Below are 21247 nucleotides of genomic sequence, written 5' to 3' on the forward strand. Positions count from 1 at the left end.
ACTGACAATCAGTCACATTGATTTCCATGATTCCTTCATTTCTCCCATAAAGCCCTGAAAGGAATTAAAAATCCACTCCTAGACACACAATCACAAAGGAATCATGACCAGTGAGATTCCTAAATGTACCTCTACAGCAACACAGACAAAATAAAAGGACCTGAAATATCACAGAATTAACCAGGTTAGAAAAGACCTTCGAGATCAAGTCCAGCCTATCACCCAACACCATCTAATCAACTAACCCATGTCACTAAGTGCCTCATCCACTCTTTTTTTTAAACACTTCCAGGGTCAGTGACTCCACCACCTCCCTGGGCAGCCCATTACAATGGCCAATCTCTCTTCCTGGGAAGAATTTCTTCCTAATATCGAGCCTAAACTTCCCCTGGCACAGCCTGAGACTGTGTCCTCTTGTTCTGTCACTGGTTGCCTGGGAGAAGAGACCAACCCTCACCTGGCTACACCTCCTTTCACAGGTAGCTGTAGAGAGCAATAAGGTCTCCCCTGAACCTCTTCTTCTTCAGGCTAAACAACCCCAGCTCCCTCAGTCACTCCTTGTAGGGCTTGTGCTCCAGACCCCTCCCCAGCCTCGTTGCCCGTCTCTGGACACATTTGCACATCTAATATATAGGTTTGAAATACTTCCTTGTTTTTCCAAGTGATCCCAGTCACAGCAGCCAAACTCTCATTGTCTTATAATAAGTGATACAGTTACAGTGCCAGAATGAACTATAGGGAATAAGTATTCTGACCTGTTTAAGCATGCGTCCAGGGACAAGAATGTTGAGAAAGGATAACAGGAAAGGAACTACAATGAAATTATTATTATTTTAAAAAAATTAAGTATTCCTGGATTCAAAATGTGAAAAACATTGCAGTGCAAAATGGAATACAGCTCATATTAAAATAGTAATAGTACATAAGAGGTAAATAGCCATGTTACTTCACAGAAGATTTAAATCTAGTATCTGATAATTACATAATACTTTTTTTGACAGCTGCAGACATCAAATTCAAGTCTTCATTTAAACTCAGACTAACTGATAATGAACAGTTCTTTTAGTTGGGGAAATTTATTCCAAGCGGTCCCAATACACTAATGATTTCTCAAACCAAAACAATAGAAATGAAAGGGTGTTCACTTCAGTAGCTAATTATAGTTTTAAGTACCAGCACCATTACCAACTTTACTGTCCAGGAAATACCCTGGGGACGTTCACAACACGTGCTGAGGCAGTAGAAATGGACCTGCCTAGCTAATCACCATCATCCTTTAATTTTTCATTATCTTTCACAAAAGCAAAGGTGAAGAATACAGATGAATATTAGAACCACCATTTCTGGTTTTGATTTTTCTTCAGACTGTTACTAGCATCATTGGTCTCTAGTATTAACTCCAAGCATATCATAGGATCACCCAGGTTGAAAGGGACCTCCAAAGGTCATCTAGTCCAACCCCTTCTGTGGTAAGCAGGGACATCCTCAACTAGATCAGGTCACCCAGAGCTCTGTCGAGCCTCACCTTGAATATCTCCAGGGATGGGAGATGTGCGCTTGCAATCAGCAAACACACAGATGTAGCTACACACATGCTGCATCTTGCCAGAGATACTCCTCTGTAAAGGTAATGAGAGACAAAGGCCAAAGGCTAAATTCACTTCCTCGAATCCTTTGAGATGCTCTGAGGGTATAAGAAACATTTGCCAAACCTGGCCCCAGTGTCTTTGGGGCACCAGAGGCAGCTGGGCCTGGTCAGCTCCCCAGCAAGCAGCAGATGCCTGTGTATTGGGCAATCACATCCAACCAAAACGTACTACTACAAAATCCTTCCACTATTAACTTCCCTATAAACAGCTTAGCTGAAGGAGCAGGAAGAAAGGAAAAAACAAACCCTTACCAAAAAAACCCCAACCAAAACCCAAAACAACCCAAAGAAAACCCCACAAAAACAAAACCAGAATGAAAATCTGATGAAGAATAAAAAAAAAATACAGAGCATATTTGTGTTTTGGGTTTCCTAGCAGTTGCACCTGAGACCCTAAGTGATGACATGCCCAGAGCAGAACCAAAAAGAAAGGTTGGGTGAAAAGGGGGTCATGCTCAAAGACTGGACCACCTCTAAAGACTGCAAAGAAAGGACAAACTGGCAAGTCAAATTTTCAGAGAAACCCCAAAAAGAGCCAGGAGAGCACTATGAAAATTTTGGGTGAGATCCTAACAAAAAGCTGAAAGATCATCACGGCATGGTTGTCAGAACCCAGAAGGCAGCTGGAGGAACATTTTAAATACAACTTGTGCAGATTTCCAGCAACCGTTATCCGTTACTGTCACTAGGGCAGATGAGTGCTGTCGGCTGTGTTGGATTTCTCCTGTTTACACAGGACTTTAGATGATGTACACCAGAAACATGGGAAAATGCAAAACAGGAGTCATTTTTGCACGACATAGCTCCTCCCAGAGTTTAAGTGACCAAAAGATTCAAATGATCTTCAGTACAAAGAAGAGTGAAGGAAAGGGTGGCATCCCTTCACAACAAAGATTAACTTGTACTTATGTATTGTTATCTGTTGAGCTTAGACACTTGTTTCTATGTTTGTAATTGACATTGTTGACCTTTGCCAAACAGTCCTACAAATGGCAGCTCTGAAGGTATAAGGTTATAAAGGAAGTGCACCAGCACCTTTCTCTGCTTACCAAATCAGCTCAGAGGAAATATATCTTTGTAGAGACAATCTGTGATGAAGACATTCAGAGAGAAGTGCCATACTCAACTGAAATCAGATCAGGCTGTAAATCTAGACAGTCCCTTGAACAAAATGTAGTTCTCATATAAAGTATTTTCACCCATAAGTAAGGGCTGGAAATACCAAACTGATCTAGCATTTACGGGGAAAAAAAAAAAGTGCATCCACACTGCTTTATTAGGTCTAAGTTTTGCTCAAGGTCTCCTCCATGGACCTTTGGTGACTGTTCCGATGGAAATTAAAGGCTCAAGAGACTTTTCTGAAAGCAGTAAGGGATATCCTGAGTCCCAGCCAGCAGCCTAACAATACAGCCTGCAACAGCCAAAACTCTGTGAACTGTGTTATGAACATCACTCATTACTGCACTGGGTGCTTAGAGCCTTCATATAACTGTATGTTAACTACTATAAGTGGTTTAATGTAAGGTGCTACGCTGTAACTAATAGATTCCTACTCTATTTAAAGAAAAAAATCAAGCTATGATTTTGAACTACTTTTTATTTCTAGATATATTCAGATAGTTGGCTTGGAAAGCTACACTGTGTAATACTAAAGTATTTCCTGGGAACAAAAAGTTAGGCTGCGAAAGTCTGTTCCATTCTTCACTTTCATATAGTTTGCATTTCACATTTGATCAGCATAATATGGAATTTTCTTTATGAGGGCCTGTTTAGGCTTCAAGGCAGAAACAAAATAAATCCCAAAGTAAAACAAAAATCAAAAAACCCACTTTGTTTATACTAAATTCTCATGGAAAAATCTCGACATCTCCAGTCATTTCTACTACAAGTCCATTTCTCTAAGCAACATCCTTTCTCTCCTACAGGACAGTGACATAGGTGGAGCTGATCACTGTGGGATTGGATTAGTTTCTTGGCAAAAGCTGTTATGACGTACTTGCTGCTACATCCTAAGGTTTGTTAGCATTCCTGGTCCTAGCTGTATCTACCACATCCCACAGGGATAACGAAAGAATTATTGCAGAAAGCTATTATCTGAACTAAAGATTTCAGAATTTTGTTCTTCAGAGCTGTACTTTTGTGGCATTAGCTGCATTTATGTCCAAGGATGCAAGGCTTCAATAACTTTCAGAGTTATTTACACATTATTTCTTGTCTGTACTAAAAACCACGGAAGTAAGAAAGCAGAACTGCTTAAGTTAGAAAAAGACAGTTTCTAATGGCATGTCTTAACACTCCACACATTTATCTCCCATGCAGATGTCCAGAGCTATGAGCTGTTTAGAACTGTGAAAGTCTGTTTGCAAGTCCTGCCATTTTTTGGTATACCCAACAGTTAATTTGGATTGGGGTCTTTTCATTTAACTGCAGGGACAGACTTCTTGAGACAATTATAAATGTGAGTCTTTATTCTCCCTGGGCTAGTTCTGTCCTCACAGCTCAGCTGGACACTGAGAATCAACTGCTCAATGCTGTTTATTCAGCATTACTCCCATTAAGTGCTTGTGTGGCTCATCAGCTCTCTCAGCCCAGGAGAAGCCTGGGTGTGATCATGACTCTTCCCTGAAAACTCACTCTGTGCTAGTGAGGCCACAACTGGAGGACTGGTTCCAGTCTGGGTTCTCCAGTTCAAGAGAGACAGGAAACTATGGGAGAGAGTCCAGTTGCTGAGGGGACTGGAGCATCTCTCTGAGGAGAGGCTCAAAGAGCTGGGGCTGTTTAGCCTGGAGAAGACTGAGTGGGGATCTTATCAATGCTGACCAATATCTAAAGGGCAGAGGTAAAGAGGATGAGGCCAGACTCTTCAGTGGTGCCCAGAACAAGGCAAGGGACATCAGACACAAACTGGAACAGAGGAAGTTCCACCTAAACATGAGGAACAACTGTTCTGGGAGGGGGGGGATGGGCAAATGATCTCCAGAGATCCCTTCCAACTCCCACCATTCAGTGATTCTGTGGGAAAGCCTTCTTCACCACAGTAACCATGAGTATGTTTCTTTCCCTCTTCTGCATACTCCACTGGCCCTTACAGCATCATGACTGAAAACAGCTCAATAATGCTAGATGTATAAATGACCTTTATGCATGTTTAATTACCCTTTTGGAGAACTGTAGTCTTAACAAAGCATACTGCCTAGCTGGCAGCCACCAATTTTGTCACTGTGACAAGCACTCCTTATGAGCAAGTGAACTTTAGAAAGTTAGGGAGTTGTTGTTGCTCAAGGTTTAAAACAAAACACAAGCATGTCTTCCTCTCTGTGCTAAATCTAGGAGAAGGAGGAAGTAAACACAATTAATGGCTGATAATTACAAAAATGCTGTGTTACTTTATATAGCCCAGCATATAGCTTGCATAAACACTTAAGATCTTTCAGGCAGCTGCTTTCAGTCACCAGCTTTTTTAGAAGTCTGGATGGTATCATGCTATCTTTGTTAGCTAAATTTGTAATTAAAGATACATGAATTTCAGAGTAGTAACTAGACTGTCCCAAGACTGTCAAGGAGAAATTCTTTTTTCTTTATGCAAAGCATTGCACAAATATATTCAGTTTCTTAAGATATATGTTCAATTTTTTCCACCTCAAGACGTACCATGCACATGCTACAGGCAGAAGCCAAAAGGAGGCTACTAAAAGCTCACTGGCCTCAATTGGACTCAAAATGGGAAATCCTCCATTTTGAGTGTTAACATTCCACTTCAATTATACCTGTGAAATAGCATGAAGTATTCTAAAGTAAGTGAAAAACATGAGTTGCATTACAAAAATATCCCTATGATATTCTGATCCCTGAGAACAGTGTGTCACTGCTAACAAATCAAAACCATCTGTTTCCACAACATTAATTGGTCTTATGAGCAATTTGTTGTGGAGCCAAACTTCAAAGGTTAAAGAAAGAACAAAAGTCATCATGAATGGAAAGTGATGGTGGCACCAGGTAGAGCCTGGTCCTAGTCTGTGTAAAGAGACTTACTAATTCTCTTTAGCTTACAGCAGACAGCATGTTTGTCAGTTCTACAACACTCCTCAATCACACAATTAACCATGTTGGAAAAGATATTTGAGATCGTCAGGCTACAGTTCACAGGATCACAAGATGTTAGGAGTAGGGATGAAGGGAGCTCTGGAGATCTTCAAGTCCAATCCCCTTGCCAGAGCAGGACCGTATCACCTAGTACAGGTCACACAGGAACACATCCAGGTGGGTCTTGAAAGTCTCCAGAGAAGGAGACTCCACAACCTCTCTGGGAAGCCTGAGAGTGACTTAGAGTGCTCTGAGACCCTTAGAGTAAAGAAGTTCTTCCTCATGTTGAGATGGAACCTCCTGTGCTGTAGTTTACATCCATTGCTCCTTGTCCTATCACAGGGCACAAGTGAGCAGAGGCTGTCCCTTCCTTCCTGACTCCCAGCCCTCAGATATTCATAGATATTTATTAGATCTCTCAGTCTTCTCCTCTCCAGACTAGAAAGCCCCAGGTGTCTCAGCCTTTCCTCATAAGGCAGTGCTCCAACCCCTTAATCTTCCTTGTAGCCCTCTGTTTGACTCTCTCAAGTAGATCCCTGTCCCTCTTGAACTGGGGAGCCCAGAACTGGATGCAGTATTCCAGGTGGGGCCTCACTAGGGCAGATTTGCAAGGTAGAAAAACATATAGAATATGGTACAAATATATGGTATGCTTACACATTGACCATCAGCACCTTGCAGCTGTTTAGGCTGGAAAATTTCTGGTCCATGTGTTATAAAAGTTATCTAATCACCCCTTAAAACTTGTATCAACTAAACTCCTTAAGTAGCCAGGAGCCAATACACAAATTAAGAGTAAAGTAAACCAAAATCAAGTTTACCAGCAAATATAAGCACATGCCTAAACCAGCTTGGACTTGAGAATGGACTTTTAGTAGCAAGTCCTCCCTGATCTGACTTATTTTGGATGTGCATGGTTTCTTTTATGCTGTTTTTACTGCAGCAGATTTGCACATTAAAAATTCTGTACAAATTTATGTTAGGTGGGGTGGGAGAGTGCTGTAGCTGAAGCCCAAGGATCAGGAATTGATGAACAAACTCAGTTCACCAAGTAAGCAGCAGCATAGCTGGATAAGCCATGTACCCTTCCGTATGCTTCAAGTTCTTCCGAGCACAAGCAAGGTACCCTCTACCATTACAGAGTGCACAGAGGCATAATAATTTATCCAAGAAGGACAATTGTAAAACTAAACTTATTAATGTTTGCTGAACTGAAGGACATAAAAAGGTTCTAATACAAGTCTGCTCAGAGAAAAAAGCACCAACAGTCTACCAACAGCTGGATTTTCCACTCCTTATTCACAGTGAATATATTTTCATAAGTCTGTCACCCAATAGAGGAATCTTATGAACATTATTCCTATAAGTAAACATTTCCTCAGAGCAGCTGTCACAGTACAAAGCTGCTAGAGAAGCCCATTCTGCCCAGGAAAATATATGCAACTAAATAATACTAAACTCTAAAAGAGCACCCTAATACGCTCTGTAGTCACAATCTGTGCTGACCAATTATTTTTCCCTTTCATTTGTCACAGATAAGGAGCTTTTCCTCCTAAAATGCTGATTAATTTAAGCTTATGTGATCATGAAACTGTATTTTAAGAGAACATGGATGCTAATGCAACAAATAAAATGTAACCCACACATAATCTCACTAGCTTACCTATTATAGAATCAAGGAACCATAAATAGGCATCACCGCTGCATAACATGTATTTGTCCATACAGGTAATATATGTAACTTTCTTGGAATGATTATGTTTACTGATTGATAACAGTGAAAGAGGAGAAATGTTTCCGGTGAGCACAATCCTACTTCCTTGAGAAAAACAAACCAACCAACAACAAACAAACAAAAGCAAGAAGCAACACCAGCTGCTTGGCAGGACTCTTAGAATGACAACATGGTCTCCGAGCACTCTTGTTCAAGCAATGGAATTAATTACTGATGAATACTTAAGAGAGCACTAGCACTGACAACTGCATCACCTACAACTGTCTAGCAAACAAGCTGTTTGCTCACATTGGCCACTGTTTTAATACAGAGCTTTTCAAGAGTTATTCTTACATGTGCTGTACTTGGAGAATAATATCTGAACAAAGCAGTCAACTGCATCTAAAATGATGACCCATTTACATCTAGCAAAGATTTGTCAATGAGGACAATTTGATACAGCATGCAAACTCGTTATTAATCTACCTGAAACTAAGCACATTAAAAACACTGGCTTAAATAATATGCAGTTACTAGCTTGGGTTAATCTTCAGTGTTGATACTGCTGTAAGGAGAAAATTAACAGGTTCTGTAGTTTATTCTGAAAATTCTCATGACCCTCCACTTTAGCAGACTGCTGTTCATAAAAAGGACACATTTCTAAGAGAACGGAGAATTACCAACCTGAATAAAAACCCATTAACAAGGGAAGGGGACGAAGGAAATTCTTACACAGCTGAGAAGACAAGAGTGAAGAATAAAATATAGGTAAATATGTGTAAAAATCATTATATAAAACAATGACAAGGGGATGTGGCACTTGGTGGCATGGTTTAGCTGATGTGGTGCTGTTAGGTCATAGGCTGGACTTGATGATCTCCGAGGTCTTTTCCAGCCTCAGTAATTCTGTGAAAAAGGCAACAACAACAACAACAAAAATTCCCAACCCCAAAACAAACAAATAAAAAAACCCAAACAAACCAAAAAACAACACCAAAAAACCCAAACACAAGCTCTGCTGCAATTCTGTAATTGTGTAAGTATCTACATGCCTTTGGATCATGTTCTGGATTTGGTGGTCTGGAAATTTGGACAGGAATCTCATGAGAACAGGCTTTCTGATGATGTTTTACATACTCTCAGGTTATAAAGCCTGCCAGCACTAAAGCAAGGGTAGCTTTTTTACATAATATTTTCGTACTTTGATCCTAACTCCAGCAAAAAAAATAGGAATTTGCAGAGGCGTGTGAACTTTCAAGAGTGAGCAATCAGTAACAAAACTCTGCCCATTCCTCACCACTGTGCAACATGGTAGAGCCTGAATGTTGCGGAAGACACAAGAGGATTCTGATTTCATTTGAATCCCATCACCCTTTTCTGGTTTTGAAGAAGGTATTAGTTGGTGCTACTTAAAACACATGAGAGGAGTCACAGCTTTACTCAGTTTGATACCAAATGGTTTTCTAATAAAATCACAAATTTCTGTCCTTCTTGAGTACTGTGTTGTGACTTCACACAGGATTCCTGCAGCTCACAGATATGGCTGGTAAATGAAACCGGATGTTCCAAAGGTTATCTTCCTTACACAAAACTAGGAACATCGTTAATCTATTGAAAGACAGTGAAAAGGATCACAGGATGTTAGGGGTTGGAAGGGACCTCTGGAGATCAACCCCCCTGCCAGAGTAGGACCACAGAATCTAGCACATCCAGACAGGCCTTGAAAGTCTCCAGAGGAGACTCCACAACCTCTCTGGGGAGCCTGTTCCAGTGCTCTGTGACCCTTAGAGTAAAAAAGTTCTTCCTCATGTTGAGGTGGAACTTCCTGTGCTGTAGTTTACATCCATTGCCCCTTGTCCTACCATAGGGTGCAAGTGAGCAGAGGCTGTCCCTTCCTTCCTGACACCCAGCCCTCAGATATTTATAGACATTTATTAGATCCCCTCTCAGTTCTCTCATTTCCAGACTAAAAAGTCTTTTTAGACTCTCAGGCTTTCCTCATAAGGCACATGTTCCAGTCACTTAATTATCCCCAGGACCTTCTATCCCTAACAAATGTAACAAGTTTGCTACATTTCAGAAGGAAACAAAAAAGCCCAGCAAAACAAAACAAAGAAGAAAACAAACAAAAACACACACAGAAAAAAACCCACAAAACAAAACAACCACAAAACCCCCAAACAACCAAAAACTGTGATTTTGCATTACTAGATTTCCACATGTATGTCTTGCACTTGTTTGGAAGAGATGCAACTGAGAAACAGGTCTAGTAATAATGCTCTCAAGCAATCAGGATGAAGTAAATCAAAAGGGCTGCTGGGGGAAGAAGGTTTGTGGCTCAACCACCCTTTGCATTATCTATATTGGTTTGCTGAACAAGGATTATGCTATGCTTGAATTACAACATGCACTGTATGTGGATAACACAGCAAGTTCTTCCAGAAGGCTGCATAAAAGTAGGATTCTTCCTTCTAAAGACTGGGGAAACAGCCAGCCTTGGAAATGCAGCAGTCAGACACTCTCAGATCACAGAAAAAGAAATGGAGCAAAGATCTATTTGGTTGCTTCACAGATTATGCTAGACATAAAGAGAGTCACAGTAGGATCACATGGAACACAAAAGGAAGTGAAAATGAAAAGAATTACATTTCAGTCATCTTTTTGGCATTTTTAGACAGACAACAAGGTCTAGACACTGGCAAATTCACAGGAGCAGCACTGTTTTCTCTTTGAAAGCTGAGGTTCTCTAGCAGTGGGGCAGGAAAGGCAGCTGAATCTCTTTAAACAGACAGAAGCTGCTTGATAACTTGGTGACCTTCCTGTTAAGCCCAAAGGGCCAAAATCACACAGAATCCATAACAACCCATGACATCTTCAAACACTGGAAGTTGTTAAGCAAATGCCAATGTCAGGAAACGTCTGTCTGTGACAAGTGGAGTTCATCCCCCTCCATGGGGTTGCAATTAATGTATTTTCTACTAGAGTATGGTTAAAATCTCTATCAAGAGTCAAGAAAAGAGATTTTTCAGGCATCAGTTGTAGATATCCCATTGGAAACCAAAGGGGAAAAAAAAAACCAATAAAACAACTAAACATCACATGAAAATTTTTTGGCATGTTCAATGCTCTGAGCATTTACATGTTTGCTCTAAAAAGTTACAAATGGATTCTGGAAATCCACGTGTATTTCTTGGAGCTTTTTCCATGCAAAACCCTGCACACAGATGTGCATAACATCATGTGGTGTTTCAGGGGGAGCACATTAACTATTGTGCTGTAGTTAGTGTGACAGAAATACTGTTGATTGGCATTAAATGCTTTATTTTCACATGAAGCAGTGCATGCTCCCAACACCAAGTGATATATTAACATTCTTTGTTAAACAGATGCAAATAACATCAGGCATGGTAAATAATTACCCTCTACATCTCACCTTTCAAAGGGAGCAGTCATGTGCAGCAGTGAACAAAAGACACTTCCTCCAACCCACACTTTCTCTTCAGTGTTTTCTTGCTAGTTGCTAGCTTTTTTTTCCTCATTTGTAATTCCCTTTAAATTGCTTCCAGGTGGCCTTGGTCTATGCTCTGTGCATCATCCATACAATTTCAACATGAGGAACTTTGTATCCTACTTCTGACTTGAAGGATTTTGTAAGATTGAAAACTCAAAAACCAAATGAAGTCAGAGAGCTACAGAAAAACAGCTGGTCTCTAACACTTTTAATGAGGCATTTGTCAAACTGGACAAAAGTGTCACAGTTTGGAGAAGCTTTTGGTGAGAAGCATTAATTCAAATCTCATCCACTGACACTTCATGTCATCTAATACGTTTCTCCTTTTGAGAGGACCAGACTCACACATGAACTTCTGTAGTGGCTGATTCCTCCACTCTCCTTGTCCTTGCATGCAAAAGAAGGCAGCACTGAGACAAGCTGTAGGATATGCAGCTGCCAGACTTCCCCTTCACAGTTCTGCTAACCTCAGTACTGACCTACAGTACCCTCAGTTTTCCATTTGCTAGACTCTATTACACAAATATAGCCCAGTATTCCAAATCTGGCTGTGTTTATTCCAAGAACACGAACAAAACCATTTTCACATCTAAGAAAACGATGTGTCTTGATTAAAGATTGAGACATTTTCATACAATGCTGAAAAAAACATGTGCGGGTTTTCATCAGCATCACAAATCCTTATGGATTGGTTTCTAGTCTGTTCTACTGATCCCTGGATCCCAATTTCAAATTCACACCCTCCCAAATTTGACTGAATCCTCTTGCTTGAACTCCTTATTTCACATTATAGAAAAAAGAACATGTAAGTAAAAAAGCAGCACTGCAATTAACCCATTCTCTTTTCAAACTCCAAAAGCAAAATATTTTTATTTTAACTGATCTACCTAGGCTTTTAAATTCGACAGCCCGTCATAAGCTTCTGCAATTTCATTTTGCTAAGTACACTTAGAGCTCATTTGCAGTTTGAGAGTGAAAAATTTCCTGGCTCATTTTCTGATTACCAATGATGACGAATTAGTGAATATTTACAAAATACATATATTTTTAATAAATATTGAAAAGCAGCCTTCCACAGAGCTACTAGACATTTCATCACATGGAATTTTATTAGAAAACAGGTATTTTGTAGCTTCACGACACTAAGAACGGAGCGCTGACAAACAAAGCAAGCTGGTAAATATGAAGCTTATTCGTAACAAGATTGCACAAGAAAATAGACTGCAATGACCCTGTGTTGAACATCCTGTAATACGCATTGTTCCTCTGTATTACTCTCATTCAGCATTTTTGTTTAATAGCGGATGCATGGCAGCAAAAGAACCAATGTAATGTGGGACCGCACGTGCACAGATTGTGACACGGAGTAGAAGTGACAAAAAGAGCCTAGTGCATGCAGAGAAGTTTTGAGTGGGCTGTTACCTGAATGTGAAGCCTTACAAAACAACCCCTTGTCTTTGCAGAACCTCCACAAGACAAAGCCATTTACCTTGTCAACAAACAACAAAAAGAAGGGAATGAGAAAGAAAAAATCATAGGTTTAAAGTCTAAGAGATTACAGAGTCTTCTAGTCAGCAGGTTTACAGCTGGCATTGTAAATGGGAAGAACCCTTCCCTTGCACAGATGAGGTAATTAGCATCTTCCATGGGTGACAATTCGATGTTTCACCTTCACTCTGTATGAGAAATGAGTTAACTCATCACTGGAGCTACTGGCATCTTACCTAGAGCACACACTGAAACCCAGCATCTGCTTTTGTTGCCAAATTAAAATACCAAATGAACAATTCATTTTGCAACCCTACTGTGAATTCATTTCATACACAACTCCAAATACAGATTTCTCACCATCTAAAGGAATCTTTCAGCTTATCCAAGTGGCTACATACATAAAGCAATGGCTTTTGACTGACCCCAGGTTATGTGACTCAGCTTTGTCTCTGCAGTTAGAATGTCGCACTATAGACAGCATCATTCCATTTACTGATTTGTTCAGATTACTTTCCTATGGGAACTACTTACAGAGATTCATGTGTTTTTTCCTTTGTGCATCTGTCATTCCTTCCATCTCTTTACCTCCCTTGCTTCTGTGCTACCAGACTTACTGTTACTTACTGCTAAAGAAATGAGGAGTTGGACAACTGTCCTGTCTAAAAGCTGCAAATGTTGGAATATAAAATCTTAGAAACCCAGGGCACACAAGGGCTACAAAAATTGTAAAAATTAAATAAAACAAACCTCTGGCTTAAAAAGTCCCACGCTCCTGCATGGTATAATGCTATTTTTGAATGCTGTGGTTTGGCAAATGTGCATTCCTTGAGGAAGCTGAGTTACTGTCTGTCATGTCAGTCTGTCTTTAGTGAAGAAAACATTTCGACAGTATCTTTTCTCCCCTTCTCCAATCTGACTTAGAAAGCTTATTGCCATAGGTCCCTGCGCTCTGCTTCGTATATGGGCTTTTTTTGATGCTGGCTTCTTCCAAACTGCACACGCCTAATTTTGCTGATAGCAGCATACACTGACAGGCTCTGGTACCCCAGTGCCCCCGCAAAGACAGCCTAAGTATTTTGCCATCCTTCCAACAAACCCTGAATTACTGCCATGTCCTTCACTGGGCTGTAATGTGACTCTAGGAAAAGCTTAGCTTGTCAGCAGACTATTTTATCTCTGTAGCTCTAAATAAAAAGCGTCCAGTTAAACTACATTAGCTGAATTCTACTCTTGGATTGCATGCATTGTTTTTAGAAGAGAGACCTTCTCTAGGGAAGAAACTCTACTGAAATACTTGAGGGAGAAAAACAAAACAAAACAACAAAACAACAACAAAGGAAAAAGACGTCGGCCCAGAAGCTTCCCCAGTGGTTCATGCTAAAAAGTTAAAAACATCTGAATGATGTTTCTCTGCCTAGTTTCCTAAGAACTCTGAAAATGCTGAGATAGCACATCTAGCATGCAGGGTTGGAGAAACATAAAGCTCTTTTAAGATTATGCTGTGACTTACATAATCAGTCCAAGAATGACATTGCCAAGATTTGAAGACTCCTGAAATCACCTCCTTGAGTCAGAAATTAAGTCTTTTCAGTATGAGAAATTAAACATACACAAATATAAATGACTACTCAGTAATGCACTCCACAAAGAATCGTTTCATCTTCCAATTACAGCCATGAGATTTGTTTTTTATAAAATCTATACTGTCATAGCAAAGAGAAATGAACAAGTTTTCTATTTCTACTCTACTCACTGGTGCATAAATCATGTCTACGTTAATTACACTTATGACATAACAGGCAGAAAATAATGGAAGGGATATTAATCTTTCAGAACCCCATTAGTGAAATCTACTGGAGAAAGATATTCCTCAACTCTGTGAAGTAAGGAGAATACTGCAATAGCAGGGTTTAACTTGATGAAAGTCCCTACTCTCATTTGTGTATTTGTTCTTCAAGTTACTCCTCTCTAGGACTATTATATCCCTGTTTGCTTTCAGAAGAAAAGATTTTCTGATGCACACACAGATTAGAAACGTTAAAAAAAATAAAAATCCCTCTTTACCCATTGCTTCCAAAAAAGAGAAAAAGAAAAAAGAAGCAACTTAACAAAAAACCCCAAACCTCACACCACACTGGCATGCAGACAACCACAAGAAAGGCTATAGTTTAGTTTAGTTTAGTGCCCCCTTAGTGCTAACCATGTGCTTTTTCCAATTGCTGCTAGCTACAGAGCAAAAAGGCACAGTCCTGGTGGTCTTTTCAACGTATTATTATGCAATAAGCAACACAATAAAAAAAATAATAATGCAGAATGGTGGCCAGGCAAAGAGTACCTAAAGAACATTCATAAGAATCTTGATTTTGGCTTTCCTGACCTTGCCTAAACTAACTTTTTTTCCCAACTAAATACTAAATCCATTTTAAAAAATAAAAAAAAGGTTACAGCTCATGGTACTCTTACAGTACATGCATCTGCTGTTCCTCTTCAAGGAAGAGGACAGTGGATTTACATACAGGGTCATTTATGGAAAGGGTTCTCACCCCACCTCTCCCTTCCAAGAAACTAGACGTGTGAAGACAGACATTTCTCTTTGAGAGGAAGGATAAGGCAGAGGTTAATTTCTTCTCCCTGAGCCAGTGTAGGATAAGCTTTTGGAAATACTGTCAAGCCATATTCTTAATGCCTGGCAAAGTGACTCATTCAGAGCCATCACAGGAAAGGAAGTTGAATAGAATAAAAAACGGAACAGGATGGAGGCTTAAACAGGAGAAAAAAAAGTGAGAGAAAGGAAATGGGATTGTTTAAAGTGGCCTGAGGTTACAAGTTCTATAAGAAGACAATTTAAAAGTATATATACATGTGTACACACGTAAAAAAAGTAAAGGAGACACATGTATATATAAAATACATATATGTATGCAGGCATTTATAAAAAGCCACTTATTTCTATTTGAAAAGAGATTTGTGTTTGCAGATTGCCTTCCAAAGCTGCCTGCTATTTGTTTCAGTATGAGGTGGAATTAACACAGTATGGGAAATAAACAAGAATCACCTTTAAAAATCCACAAGTCTTTAACGACTATCTCCTATTCCAAGCAATACGGAATCCACAGAATACAGAGTTATACACTCATATAAAAATCCACCAGAACACAACAAACACCGTTATGCCATTCCTTAAAGAAATACTCCGTGATAAAACTTTCTTCTATTTTTTCCCATGAAGTACCCCTTGTACATCCTTACATGAGCAGCTCAGCGCAACGGAAAGAACTTTCTCTTCACCAAGTAGTTTTACTGCAAGACTTAGTGTAATTAGCCACCTATCACGTCAACTTCAGCTAATTCAAATGGAAAACAGTATGTAGACACTTTCAAAAAACACAGCCTAATGCTGAGCTTTTCCTTGGATTCATCATGACTGAAACCACATGTGCAACTGCATTTCTATTGACAAGAGCAATTTTAGTTCCCAGAGATGACAAAAGCTTTCTTAATGTCATAAAGAATATTCAACTGATTCCCAGCTCCCTATGTTTCAAAAACAACACTTACTTATGAGTAAAACTCATCATTGTACAGTCCAGTACTAAGTCCTGTGGCTTTTATGTTCAACAGGATACACAGAAAGATGAATATGCCCATTACATCACATAATTAAGAGAAACTTACAAATTAAAAATACATGTGTGGTCAAAAAGTTGTCCTGGAAAAATATCTTGGAAATAAATACTTCTACATTTCACATCTCATCTCCCAAACGGATTTATCTGTTTGTGCAATATTCCTTCTTTAATCCCCAGAGTGACACCTGCTGGATTTTGCTAACAGAAACAAAAGGGCAGATAACCTCATCATACAAAACTCTGCAGGATCATCACGGCAAACGAGTGCCCTTTTGGTAATCAAAGCTTGCACAGTATCATTTTGCTCTGTTTAGGGCAGTAAATAAATACATAGATGCAACCACAGAGAGAAAAAGTGTGATGTCTCATTCCTTGCTGAAATAGTTATATTTAAATTTAACTATCTAGTGGAACAACATTGGGAGACAAATATATTAATTGCTGGTGATATTTATATGAACAACATTATTGAAGCCTAAACCAAATGAGTTGTGGTGTTAACAAACATTCTCAGTACATCTGTTTTAATGAAACTCTACCAGCACTACCAGTACCAGAATAATACTGAACTTACTGAAATTGATTGCCAAGATTTTACCCCTGCGATAGGGGAGATAAAAAGTGATGGAAATTCAAAATGGTAATACAAAGAGGGATGCTTTATGCCCATATAAGCATCAAGGTTGTGCAGTTTTCAAGATGAGAAATTTCAAAGAATACATGGAAAAGATTATATAGTTATAAGGAACTACTATTCAGTCTAAATACAACAGATGCTGTACCACAGTGTGTGAGGCAGCTGCTTTGAACATCATCATAATTTAAATAAAAATAAATCATTAATCACTGTGTTTCACTTGATATTATATGGAAAGCCAGAATGGTCTGGGCTTCATTAAACAAAACTCTCTCACTATTTTTCTTTGGGATATTTTTCAAATAAAGCCTGCAGGATCTGGGCATAAACCCAGAAACACAACATTGCTTTTGTTTCTAAAATACATTTAGTATCTTAATGGTCAGCTACAGCCTAATAGTGGCCAAAACTGCTCAGAAAAGTCTTGAGTGACATCTATGCTGTAAGCAAAATGTAACAGCTTTAGAGACACATGCAAATTTTGTACCATTTCAGAATCCAGCATTTGTTTTTCTTCTCTCTTGAATTGTTTCTCTCATGGAAAGTCTTTCTTAAATGCATTACACTCAGTTAAGTCCATTTCAAATGCAATTTTTCCAAGGAAAGGCAACTCTAAATAAATCACTTGGGGTTTTTTTGGACAGCATATATCACTGCATAGAATTAGGGCAGAAAAAGAATGACTTTGCTGGGAAAACGTAAACAGTATAAACAAGCCTGGGAGACTACAGCAGATACGCATGAGAGATAGCTGTGAAAACAAACTTTGAAAATGCGCAAATTTAGCCTTCCAGTTTTGCCCAGATTCTGAAATGGGACAAAAAACATGGCTAAAACTAGATGCTTTAATGGAAACAAATTTACTAAGAAGACTTTATATTGTACTGCACTAGCTGTGGAAGTCTCCATTAAGGTAACAGGTAATCATTAAGTTAATTTCTGCTGCTCTTTGTGCAGGCGTATTAAACTGGAATCACTAGAATTGCCAAACCGAGTACAAAAAGGAAAAAAAATGGGTTGTGAACATCCATGGGAAGCTTTCTCCTTTTTAAACATGAAAAGGAAACAACATTCAAATGTATTCAATTTAAAATATTAACATTCATGACTCATTTTACTAAACAAAGGATGAGGTTTAAGACTAATTTACTTTGAAAGTCTCCTTAAAAATGTACATGTTCTCTCTTCAGTTAATACATTGGGAATAGGATCAGCATGATACAGATGTGCATCTACTGTACATAGGAATAATGTACTATATATTTTTATATTATTATTTGTCTGAAACACATAAGCACGTATACAAATGCATTTCCAGATTTATGTCACTGTTTAAAAGTTGTTTGTCAACTCACATATGTTTTGTTAACAGACATATTCATTCCTTCCTTGACAGTGGCATCAAGGCTATAGTCAATTCCAGAGCTCTGACAATTTGCTACACCAAAATAATTCCCAGGCAGAATAGTTACATGGGACAGCTACAGCAACTAAGGGACTGTTCTAAGAAGTGTAAAGCTTAACCAAGCCAACTACTAGAAGTGAAACCAAACAACATAGCTACACATGCTTTCGGAACAGAGGTGAGTATAGCACTGGGGTAATGCCCATATTGCCTATGCACTCTATAGAAATGACAGCTGACCACAGGCACAGCAGGAATTTTGCTAGCAGATCAAGAACATTACAAACGCGCAGGGAACAGATGGGAACAGCCTCTTAAAGAGAAATTGTTTTGTTTTCCTGACTGTAGACATGCACTTCTCATTGGAGAAACTTGTTCAGTTGCCTTCATAAATAGCTTATGTTCAGCATTTGCTATCGAAATAACTAGATATATACCTTAAAAATATCCCTGGGTACATATTATTGAAAACATATTGATAGTAATAGTTCCTTCCAAAGGAGCACTGGACCGGTTGGAATCTTTCATCTGTATGATTTCGTGGACTCTCAGGGGCCCAGTGCTACCCAGCTCTTCCACATGCTAGGAATGCTTTCGGAAACACCTGGTTAATTTGAATACACAGAATAATGTATTGCTGTGCTTTCTTCCCTCATTTTTGTTGTTAATGGATCCTTGTCTAAATGTGAATGGCAATACCCAGACAGCCCACAGAACACTACTGCAATCCCAGAGCAGGCCCCTTTATTAGCCAGGTAAGACATTAGTCACCAAGAATGAGACTTACAGATTTCGTATTTTTCAACCTGAGCATTAAAAAAACCATTCAAGTTATCAAAATACAGCTGAAGAACTCAAATGGATGGATAGGTGATGTACATACAATTCCTTCAACAGAAAAATACCCACATCAAGGAATATTTTGCCCTTTGACAGTCAGTGGAAAAATTGCTACTGGCTCTCAGTAGATTTCAACAGTTGCATTGTATCAGGAAAAGCCTATTCAAGAGGACAAACACCTCATTTCTTACTGCATAGCAAGACTCCAGCTGGTCAGGAATTAAGAGTACAGTAACATTTGAAGTAGCCAGGACATAAATAAGGCAAAATTATTGAACTTGCAATGCATGTTATGCGTTCAGATCCACTAAAAGGTGCAGTCACACCGTTCTACATCGATATCCTGCTACTGCCTTTGCTTGAACTGCAACTAATGTACATTCTGACATCAAACCTACAAACACATAGAAGCCTGGCACTTGCCATTTGAGCAGTTTCATGACAACCTAAACCAGTTACTTGAGAAGAGCATTAAAATAAGAATCTAAATTATTTAGCTGAAACACTTCTAGGGACACTTGTTCCTACTGCATTTATCATTAAACCAACATCAACACTTTTTTAATTTGAAGCATCATTTTGCTTAACATCACTGAGAACCTTTGTGATGAAGATTCTCAAAGCTGGATAAAGACTTTGGGATTGCTCCTGTATGTGGTAAAGTCAATGACAGTTTAAGCAGACTACCAAAGTAAATACTGTGAGAACACATCATTATTTTTGATTGAGAATTTCAGACAATATGGCAGCATGACTATTTTGAAGCTAAACACATAGGTTCAGATCCAGTCTTATTCATATATTTACCCCTATCTACTGTGCCTCCTTTTAATCCACTGAAAGGACCTCAGGTTTAGTGCTCAACAACCATGCCTTGAGCACATCACTGAATGGGTTTAAACTGTTATATGCCTTACTACTGTAAATAAATAACAAGATCTTCAGTATGCCTAACGTGATTGGAAAGATTCTGCACTGGCACAATTGTTAAGAGCAGGCAAATCTCATCCCAGGGTATCCGGCACAAGACATTAAGGTAGCAAGAAAAAAAAAAAAAAAAAAAAAAGAGCAGGTATTTTTACTATTCTTTCAGTCTGGGCCCTTTTAAAACATACGGATGACTAAATAAATTGTGCAGATCAAATCTGAATGCAATTTATAGCTTGTACTACTTCTTATCAATCTTCAGAAACTGGTTGTACAGATCACTTGCTTACACACAGAAGCGACTGACTAGATGGGGCAATCGCAGCAATGTGACCGTATTTGTAAAAACAGAGGATACCTCATCTGCTTGGTAAAGCTGAAGTGGCAAGACTCTTAACTGTGCCTTCCAGTATCAGTCGAGAGGCAGAATCACACACTTCCCACTGTTCAATAGTTTCTCAAGTAAATGGATGAGTGGCCAACTACTTTCCAATAAATCATTTCAGTGTGCGTGTGAAGAGACTCAACCTAGTAAACCCCACAGGCGTACAAAAGCTTCAAAGTCAAGCTAACTTTCAAGCAAGCAAGCGGTGAAGTCCAAGCAAATCAGAAGCTTTACCTTTTTAGTTGTATAATTACAACACAAAAACCTAATTATTAAATAACTCCAGTATGATTCTTTCCAGTACAAGCACATCAGCGATATTACAGGAATATTCAGTAAGAAAATCTACACCACTTTATCACCTGAATCAGCCTCTCCCGAAAGAGCTGCAGTTGTATTGAATTAGCCTTAAGGACCCTTTGCAAACCAATCAGCCTCTAATTCTCTCCAGATGCAAAGACAGAAATTTGGTCAGCTAATATAAAGAGGTTTTAGGCAGAATCCTTTAAGTACTGATTAGGACGTTTTTATCTTCTTTTCTACCTGTTTATCGTGTATTACTTCCTCGAGGATATATTAGAACAGCACCAGTTATAAAATCAAGCCCGGTATTTCGCTCCCTAAAAATAAACGAAGCTTTTCCTCACCCCTTTCTCCCTGCAAATTCCTTCTCACACGCCAAAGCTAAGGCAAAAGCATACACACGCGGTAACTAACCGCATTCCGATAGCACAGAAATACCGTTCTTCGGTAAAACAATGGGGCTGGTTTGACCAGTACTCACCAAACGGAGTTTTGCAGGAGCACGGTTTCAGATAGATCAGTCCGAATTCCCCTTCAGTGAGGGAGACAAGAGATGTTTCCCTCCCTCCACAGTCAAAGGAGAGCCCCAGGAGAGCGTGATCTTTCCGGCGGGAATAATCCAGTTGTGCGGCTGCAGGGCAGAGGAGCTGGCCCCGAGGCTGCGGGCGGCTGCA

At 39.2% G+C, this 21247-nt stretch overlaps 1 protein-coding gene across 1 annotated transcript in view; it reads right to left on the reverse strand.

The window, feature by feature from the left end:
* Positions 1–21247, reverse strand: part of CALCRL (calcitonin receptor like receptor) — a 65643-nt gene extending 44396 nt beyond the window's left edge. The window contains exon 1 of the mRNA XM_054381506.1: positions 21055–21247. The gene's annotated coding sequence lies outside the window, so the exon portion shown is untranslated. The remainder of the gene's footprint in view (positions 1–21054) is intronic.

This window comes from Indicator indicator, chromosome 5, assembly GCF_027791375.1.
Source record: "Indicator indicator isolate 239-I01 chromosome 5, UM_Iind_1.1, whole genome shotgun sequence".
Classification (NCBI taxonomy): Eukaryota; Metazoa; Chordata; class Aves; order Piciformes; family Indicatoridae; genus Indicator; species Indicator indicator.